Consider the following 9,773-nt stretch of genomic DNA (forward strand, 5'->3'; position numbering starts at 1 on the left):
TCGGAGAGATGGTCTGGAGGGCAGTAGGAGCAGAAGGTGGCACGTCGTGCTGCAATCACAGTCAGGAAGCAGAGAGAGAGGAACAAAGGTGCTCAGCCCACTTTCTCCTCTTTACTCAGTCTAGGACCCTGGCCCAGAGGAAGGAACAGCCCACATTTAGGGCAGGCCTTTTCAACTCAGCTAACCTAATCTAGAGAATTCCTCATGGCCATGCCTAGTGTTCATTTTAGATTCCATCAATCAAGACTAATCACTAAAGGTATGTCCATTTTTTATTTTTAGACACAGTGAATTGACACACTTGTTGTGTAAACATGACTGTTACTTGCACTTGGAAATAAAAACACAGTATGGAATTTGCTTTATAGAATATTAACTTCAATGAGGTGATTTGAAACCAAACTTGTAATATGATTTGTTCTATTAAAAAACAGATATATTTTTTAAAAGTACAAAGATCACCTAGAACATACAGAAGATGTCTAAATTTTCCTCAAAGGAGAAATGATTGCACTGACATCACAGGATTGTCTTGAGGGTGAAATGAAAAGACTCATATCCAGTGCAAACACTGACCCTCTGGAGGTGGCAGGGCATAAGTAGGTATTGTAGTTCACATATGCTTGGCCCAGGAAATGGCACTATTTGGAAATGTGGCCTTGTTGGAGTAGGAGTGACCTCATTGGAGTAGGTGTGTCACTGTGAGCATGGGCTTTTTAAGACCCTCATCCAAGCTACCTAGAAGCCAGTCTTTTGTTTGCCTTCAGAACAAGATGTAGAACTGTCAGCATCTCCTGCACCATGCCTGCCTGGATGCTACCATGCTCCCACCTTGAAGATAATGGACTGAACTCTGAACCTCTAAGCCAGCCCCAATTAAATGTTGTCCTTATAAGAGTTGCCTTGGTCAACTTGCAAACCAAAACAACTCTAAGATTCCACCTCACATCAGTCAGAATGGCTAAGATCAAAAACTCAGGTGATAGCAGATGCTGGTAAGGATGTAGAGAATGAGGAATATTCCTCCATTGTTGGTGGGATTGCAGACTGATACAACCACTCTGGGAATCAGTCTGGCGGTTCCTCAGAAAATTGGACATAGTACTACCTGAGGACCTCGCTATACCACTCCTGGGCATATACCCAAAAGATGCTCCAACATATACCAAGGACACATGCTCCACTATGTTCATAGCAGCCTTATTTATAAAAGCCGGAAGCTGGAAAGAACCCAGGTGTCCTTCATCAGAGGAATGGATACAGAAAATATGGTACATCTACACAATGAAATACTACTCAGCTATTAAAAACAGTGACTTCATGAAATTCATAGGCAAATGGAGTGAACTAAAAATATCATCCTGAGTGAGGTAACCCAATCACAAAAGAACACACATTACCATGCACTCACTGATAAGTTGATATTACCTCAAAAGAATACCCAAGAATACATTTTACAGACCACATGAAGCTCAAGAAGGAAGACCAAAGTATGGATACTTCAGTTCTTCTTAGAAGGGGAAACAAAATACTCACAGGAGGAAATAAAGAGACAAAGTGTGGGTCAGAGACTGAAGGAAAGGCCATCCAGAGACTGCTACACCTGGGGATCCATCCTATATTCAGTCACCAAACCCAGGCACTATGACTGATGCCAAGCAGTGCCTGCTGACAGGAGCCTAATATAGCGGTCTCCTGAGAGGCTCTACCAGAGCCTGACAAATACAGAAGCAGATGCTCGCAGACAACCATTGGACAGAGAACAGGGTCTCCAATGGAGGAGTTAGAGAAAGGACTGAAGGAGCTGACAGGTTTGCAACCCCATAGGAAGAACAATATCAACCAACAAGAGTCCCCAGAGTTCCCAGGGGCTAAACCACCAACCAAAAAGTACACATAGAATGACCCATGGCTCCAGCTGCATATGCAGCAGAGAATGGCCTTGTTGGGCATCAATGGGAGGAGAGGCCCTTGGTTCAGTGAAGGCTTGATGCCAGGGCAGGCAGGAGGGAGAGAGTGGGTAGATTGGTTGGGGACAAGGCAAAGGGATTCCAGAAAACTGATATTGTATGGTGTCAGGTTGAACTTGAAGCTGTATGAGAAAAGCCTCAGTAAAACATCAGACTCACTTGGTGGAAAGATCGGAAGGATGAGTGTAGGCTCTCTGAAAACAAACCTTTTCAGTATAAAGGAAGAGTTTAATGTGCCTGAAGCAGGAAGTAAAGGATGTCATGGCAGTTTTCTCAGGATGCTTTGTAACAATCCAGGAAAGAGATGAAGGTTGGTATGGACCGGACTCATGTGCACTGGGAAGTGTCAGTGCACAAATATATCTGGGGATATATTTTTAGGGTACCAGTGAGGTTCCCTTTTGGAAGAGATGTGGAACAAAGATAGGTTGTACCAAGCAGCCAACATTTTAACCTCACTAATTAAGATAGGAAAGGCGGAGGCCCCCCGATGGGAACTACCCCTCTATTTTGAACAGACTGACTAAAGTCTGGTATAGTAGACACTTACTGTACCTTAGATGGTCACAGCCTTGCTTGTGGTTCTTTGGGGCCTTTGGCTACTGTCCTGCTGCTGGACAACTGACCTCTGGCAGTAGACCCAATAACACTGCCTTGTGCCCAGGCAACACATCTTCAAAGAGTTGGACATCCACACAAAATAGAAGTTTGCGTGCGTTCCTGAGATGGAGGGAGAGTGGTGTTAGCATGCCTTTGACTGAATCCTGGCCTGTCCTTTTCTCCAATTTCCTGAGATTCTGCTCTCTAAGAAAATAGTACAGAGGCCTTTGCCTCAGGTTCTGCCTCCTGGGAGATCATAGGCTAAGACAATATCTAAGTGGATAGTCATGTTGGGGTTGGGTTGTTTAAATGAGTCACAGTTTGGGAGATCGATTTAGAAAGATGGAAACATAAGTGTTGTTAATATAGGCACCTGGTAGACATGAAGGTCGGTGGGTACCATCATGAGACTGAGGATACAAAGGAATGAACAAGCAGACAGTTTGACTACTTTGGTCCCTGTAAGAGCAGAGACAGTAAGTTCTATTTACTGCTGCCCCTCCATTTTCTAGAAAAGTGCATGGCACAAAGTTGGTGTTCAACAGAGAATTTTAAGTTGAATAAAATAGATCATCCTGGTTTCGGGGTTAGAAAGGAAAGAAAATCAAGCCATTGGAGTGATGGACTGGAATAGGCAGGTTCAAAAAACTTGAACCCCATGAAGGTGAAAATTCCTCTCAGCAGAAGCAAGAGAGGGAAATAACAGCAAAAGGGAGCTGTGGTTAGAGAAAAGCTCTCAAGTACACTCTCTGCCTGAAGCCTTTCATAGTCATCGCATGGGATGTTCCCCTCCTGCACCTCTTTGAAGACACTGCATCTTTTACTGTGTCAAGTTATATCCACGTGGCCTACTTTCATCCTTTCTTCACCCCTAATAAGGGACCTTATCTTCTAAGAGTCCTGAAAAATAGGGGTGACTTCAAGTCCCAGAAACACAAATTGTATGTTTGAAAGTTTAGCATTCCTGGTTTATGTATATGGTATACAGACTGAAGCTTAAGCAGGGTATACATGAGAAGACCAGATTTCAAACTTAGATTGTGCCCAAAAGTACAGCAGAACAACTTGCCTTGGGTGAATGAGTTCACCTGGGTACAGAGACAGAAAACAATATAACTAAAGTGTTTAGGTCCTCTTGGTCTGACAGTATGGTGCAGGTGGAAAAGACCGGACAGGCCTGCACTAGACTGTGTTTGACAAAGGTGGGAAAAACCAAGGCCTAAATAAAGGTCAATGTGAATAAAAGGGAAAGGTGCACATAAAGGCAGGGTTGAAAGTTTGGAGGATGTCTTAGTTTGCTTTCTACTGCTGTAATAAACACTGCCCCCACCCAAACCAACGTGGAACAGAAAGGGTTTATTTCAGTGTACAACTCCCAGATCAACAGTTCAACAAAGAGAAGGCAGGAACTCATGGCAGGAACTGAAGCTCAGACCATAGAGGAATGTTGTTTAATGGCTTGCTTTCCATGGCTTAAGGTTGCATATATATATATATATATATATATATATATATATATATATATATATATATATATTTTCCAGGGCTATCTGAGTAGGGGGTGACACTGTCCACAGTGAACTGCCACATCCCCTTCCCATCAATCATTAATCATGAAAATGTTGCACTAGCTTGCCTATAGGACAATCTGATAGAGCCATTTTCTCAGTTGAGGTTTTTTCTTCCCAGATGATCCTAGCTTGTGTCAAGCTGACAACAAAAAATGGTCCCAGAGGGTGATATATGACATGGACAGAAAGTTGTAAGATGTTAGCATTATATAGAAGGCCAGAGTAAGAAAAATAGCAGGATGACAACAAACACAAATGCTTAAAACAATGTTTGACAGAAGGACAAGAGAGCCAAAGAAAATTAGTAGTAGCCAGCATGTCTATGCATTCAAGACACGTGAAACACTGTGCTTAGTACGTCTGGATTACCATCTCTCATCCTCACAACAGCATTAGGACATAGGTGCTACTTTATTTTACGGATGGGGAGACAGAGTCACAAGAGCAAACTATTTACGCAGAGTCATTAGCTAATGGCTGGACTAGTACGACAAATCGTCTACACTGACATCTTACCCACCAACATATTGCTTAGCTTGCTTTCTTATACAGCATATTACTATCTGCCCAGAAGTGGAACCACCCACAGTACGTTGGGCACCCCCACATCAATCATCAATTAAGAATATCCTTAAAAACATGCCTACAGAGCAGTCTGATTGAGGCAATCACTCAGTTGAGAGTCTCTTAGGTATGTATATCTAGGTTTGTGTCGAATTGACAAGAACTAACTAGCCAGTAGAATATCCTTAAAGACTTATCTAATGTTAAGGAGACAGATGGAGGAGATATGAGAGGCAAGTCCAGAGAATGGAGCTTTAGCCTGTGTTTATGAAGCAAAAAGAAACCACTTGCAGGGCTTTAGGAAGCTCAGTGACCTGACTGGATGGATCTGTGTCACTACAATTCATTTGACAGCAAACTGGCAAACAGACTGGAGTGAGGCGGGGACAGGTTTAGAGGACTCCAAGCCAGAGATGAAGGCAGCTTAAGAGTGGTGGAGAACGCATGTGGACACAGCGAACGCCACCAGCATTTCAGGAAGCAGACAATCTAGGGGATACTAACTGGTATCAGAAGTGGGCTCGGTTTCTAGCGTATCTGAATAGACGTTCTTTACTGAGCGAAGGAGCGTGGGAGGAAGGGTAGGAGGGGATATGAAAACTCAAGGTGAGTAGGACTCCATACTCTCATCATCCAGCCACATGGACCAGAGGCTGCTGGGAAGAGGACTTTAGAGTCTGAGGGTGAGGCCTAAGACTGGAGAGTCTGGGAGAAGGCATTTGAAGCAAGTAGAAGAGGATGAGACCACTTAGGGGAAGAGACTACGGTAGGATTGTGGAGGATCAGGGCTCAGACGATTCCAGCACAGGAGTTAGAGAAAGGAGAATCTAGTTGTTGGGGTTTAGGGTTAAAAGGAAGACTGGCAAGAGAAGAGGGGAGAGTGTGTTTGGAAGAGTCAAACAGCATCAAATGCTCTAAGATGGACTTGTAAATGCAAGACGCAAAACTACACAGACAAGAATGTGACAGTTCAGAGCCACTGCAGATGGAGAGGGATGACAAGAGACGGGTGGAACTTGGAGAGGGGCTTAAGGAGGAAGTTTCTCTATTTTATGTATTAGCCACACACACTGCTTACTGTGATGTAAGTGCTGAGGTCAAAGGGCAACTTGTGGGAGCTGGTTCTCTCCTTCTACCACGTGGATTCTGGCAGTTGACCTTAGATTATCTGGCTTGGTGGCAAGGGCCTTTATCCTTCTCACCAGTGCTACAGAAGTCTTTTTAAAGAGAGGAAGAGGCATTAGCATGCTAACGGTTCTGGTTAGAAACAAAAGGAAAGTCAAACTACTCTTCAGTGCAATGTCCGTGGGAAAGCAGGAACAGATAGGACACACAGAATGAAGGCAAACTCAGTGTTACAAAAACGTCAATAAAGGCCGGAGTCCAACAGGAACAAAACTATAGGAAGAGGGTTGAAGAGCTGGTGGTTAGGGGCGACTCAGAGAGCGGTTGCGGTAGATTTGGGGCTACGGAAGTCACAGTCAAGTTCGAGGGTGCAAAAGGTGGAACCTGCGCCGCTGCAGCAAGGGCCGAGAAAAGGCAACACAGGATGTGGCGGGCAGGTGGAGTGAGGGTATATTTCAAGTGTTAACAGCACCATGGGCCAGAGTTGATCATTTCTCTGGCTTCAGAGGGAAGACAACGTACCCAGGGGCTATCTCCAAAGTAGAGCTGAATCCCATGTGCCACGTGTGCCATAGCTTTCTTCCCAGATAGAACCAGCTTGGCCCCGTGCTGATAGTTCTCGGCATATTCCCCTGGCCGGCGGCCGGCGTTTGCAACCTTCCAACGCCGTCCGCAGGGTTCTGGGCCCAGGCGGCGCGTCAAAGTTCCCGGGCGGCCTGCTTCCGCTGCAGGATCAGACCGCGCGGGGGTTTCCAGCAAGTCCCCGCCACCCCGGGGAATCCCCCCATCTGGCCACACACAAACCCCGCTTCCTCCAAATCTCCTCAGCGGGCGTTCGAAGCCTCCACCCGCCATAGCGAGGATAGGACCGTTCCTCCAGAACGGGTCTTAATCCGCCTTCTCCCGCCTTCCCCAACCAACCCCTTCGCAGTGCCCGGAAGAAGCCGAAGGCTTTCGGTAGGTTCCGCAAGTAGCGCGGGGGCGGGGCCTCTCGAGCGGCTCCGGGTCGAGCTCGGCTGTTTCCGTGAGTGGCCGCTGCGCACTCGGCACTGGGCGGCGCTGGCTGGCTCCCTGGCTGCGGCTCCTCAGTCGGCGGCGGCTGCTGCTGCCTGTGGCCCGGGCGGCTGGGAGAAGCCGAGTGTTGGTGAGTGACGCGGCGGAGGTGTAGTTTGACGCGGTGTGTTACGTGGGGGAGAGAATAAAACTCCAGCGAGATCCGGGCCGCGAACGAAAGCAGTGACGGAGGAGCTTGTACCACCGGTAAGAGGAGCAGGAGGAGGAGGCAGGAGCCGGAGAGAGCCGGGGGGACGGAGGGGGGCCGGGGAGGCGCCGGACACCCGCGCTCGGGGCCTTCCCCTCGCAGGAGGGGCCGCGGTAAAGATGGAGCCTCCGCCCGAGCCCCACTACACCGCCGCCGCTCGCAGCGAACAAAGAATAATGGCGGCGGAGTGGAGCCAGCGGCGGCCGGGCGGCAGCGACTCTGCCTGCAGCCAGCGGCGGCGCTCATGGCGGGGGGCGGCCGGGGCGGGGTGCGAGCGAGCGGGCGGCCGGCCGCGGCAAGCTGGCGCCCGCGTTCCCGCCGCCGGGCCGGGCCGGGCGCGGAGCCGGAGCGGAGCGGAGCCGCCCCGGGGGAGGCCGCCCGCCGCCGCCCCCCGTTCCTCGCCGCAGCCGCCCGCCTGCTCGCTCGCTCGCTCGCTCTGGTTGTGCCGGGCTGGCCGCCCGGGCCGCCGCCTGGGTGCCCGTGGGGGGTGGAGGAGGAGGAGGAAGAAGAAGGAGACAGTTGAGGGCAGAGGAGGTGAAGGTGCTGCCGCCTTCGCGGCGGTGCCCGCTCGGCGAGCCGCAACGTCCGACCTGCTTTTCTCTCCGCTCTTTGTGCAATAAAGTTCGAAACCCAAGGTTTTCTCTGGTGCTGTATTTTATTCTTGCCCCTCTCCCTTGCTCCCACGCGGTTGGAGAAAATGCTGTTTTCTGCCCTAGGCTGTTTTAAGGGTTTGGGGGGGGGTTGTTTGTTTTTGTTTTTTTACTATTTTCCTCATTCCTCGGTTTTGAAGATGAAGAACGACTCAGTAGACATGGGAATGCATTCTTTTGGGAAGGAAAGAGGTGCTAAGAAAACATTTGTAATAACTTTTTGCAGAAACTGTTGGGATCTTGTAAAAGGGAAGCTGGTGTTTGAAAACAGTTTCGGTTTTAACCCTTTCCAATAAGATAATAATCACTTGAGGTCAATCATTCTGAAAGCCTTCTTAGAAACGAATATTAGCGGAGATACTTTTCGTTTTATATCATTTGAGGGGAGGCAGCCTTGCCAAGCTTTTTTGAGTCATCCGGATCTCCTCCTAGCCTTGCTCACTCACTACCATGCTTCTCACACGCTTCTGTCTGAACTTTAATGGAGGATTGATAAAATTCGCACTCTGAAAATAGTCATCGAAACTATCCATTATCTGTTTATTGCAGTGGGTAATCCCAGTCTGAGGTTGATGGCAGTTTAAGCTAGCACAGGTTTTGTTCCTTTTTTCCCTTCACCTAGAACATCTGCAAAGGGGACTGTCAAAAGTCATTGACACCTTAAAGATCAAAAGACACTTTTAAAGGGCATTGCAGTCTGACCTATTTAAACCTGCATTATCTTCTCAAAGTTAAGAGTTTGATCCTAGCCCAGTTTACATCACATCTGCCTTCTAAAGATCTAACGTAAGATACCTTTGGGCCATCTATTGAAATCTTGTACCTTCATGATCCATTTCAATTTCCCAATTGAAAAGCAAAGCCCCAAATTTTAGTTGATTTGAAAGGTGCACAGTTTCTTTCTTTTTTTTTAAACAACCAGTTACTGTACAATTGAATCGTGATCGGTCCATACAGAGCTTTTGATTAGGAATAAATATTGATTGGTAATAGACCATTGTGCTCGATTTTTCTGTTTCAGGACTCAAACTTAATGGTTACTTTGCTAGCCTTTAGCACATCAATTTGCCATTGCAAAGAAAATTAAGGTTCAATAGAAGGAATGGTTCCATAGGATTGGGGAGATGACTTTATTTCCACACAGTGAAGAGGTTATACATGGTAATGATGATGATAAAATAGTTTTTTCAAAAGATTTCCTACAAGCCAATAGAGGTGATACATGAAGATGATTCTTCCCATGTGAGAATAAAAAGAATTTTTCCTTATGTGTCCTTTCATCAGTGTTGACCAAAAGATATTTTATTTATGGGCTTGCTTTTTTTTTTTTTTTTTTTTTTTTTTTTTTTTTTTTTTGGAGAATCAAATTGATTCTCAGCAACTGCAAGTGAAACTCGGAGCACTTTTTGTGTTCATTTACAAGCGTTCACCTGGAACCCGGCACTAAATAATTCTCTCTTGCAGAGGTCAGTGAAAGTTATGGCACCATGTGCTTTCCTCCTCTTCCTTCTTTCTTTTAGTTATTCATTTTTTTTGATGGACCTGTGCATTTAGAAAGCTAATGAATTATTTAAAATAACTCACCTAATGGATACTAAATGAGCGTTTCTTTTGGAGTTTAAAACTAATATTAAACACTTTTGAACAGAATTTCACACAAGGGCCCGAAGAAACAGACCTAATCCATAATAATCTTTTTTTCTACTTTCAGACACCCATTTATCAGGTCTGAAATTAGAGATTTTCGTTTTCTTAGAGAAGAGAAGTAGTTTTGTCACTTTCAAGCCCTTGATCTTATTTGTTAGTATGTTTTCTTGAAACATTGTTCACTTGTGACAGTGCTTACACTATGTCAGTAAAAAGTAAAATGTTAATTATAAACAGATAGGTTGGCAGATAACAGCCATATAAACTCCCCTGTTATACATTCCTGCCAACATCTTTCTTGCTGTATTACTTCCAGTGGTAGCCTCATTATTTTGAATAGGTAGAGCTCAAATCTTGAGCTTAAGCATATAATAGATAATCAGAA

The 9,773-nt window shown here is 46.1% G+C and overlaps 1 protein-coding gene across 2 annotated transcripts in view; it reads left to right on the top strand.

Annotated features, from left to right (window-relative positions):
* Positions 1 to 6,883: 6,883 nt before the first annotated feature.
* Positions 6,884 to 9,773, top strand: part of Creb1 (cAMP responsive element binding protein 1) — a 69,007-nt gene continuing 66,117 nt past the window's right edge. The window contains exon 1 of one of the 2 annotated variants that reach the window (XM_039084245.2): positions 6,884 to 6,974. The gene's annotated coding sequence lies outside the window, so the exon portion shown is untranslated. Of the gene's footprint in view, positions 6,975 to 7,059; positions 7,091 to 9,773 lie in introns of those variants that run through there. The other variant, NM_031017.2, reaches the window with a different exon arrangement.

Source organism: Rattus norvegicus, chromosome 9 (genome assembly GCF_036323735.1).
Source record: "Rattus norvegicus strain BN/NHsdMcwi chromosome 9, GRCr8, whole genome shotgun sequence".
Lineage (NCBI taxonomy): Eukaryota > Metazoa > Chordata > Mammalia > Rodentia > Muridae > Rattus > Rattus norvegicus.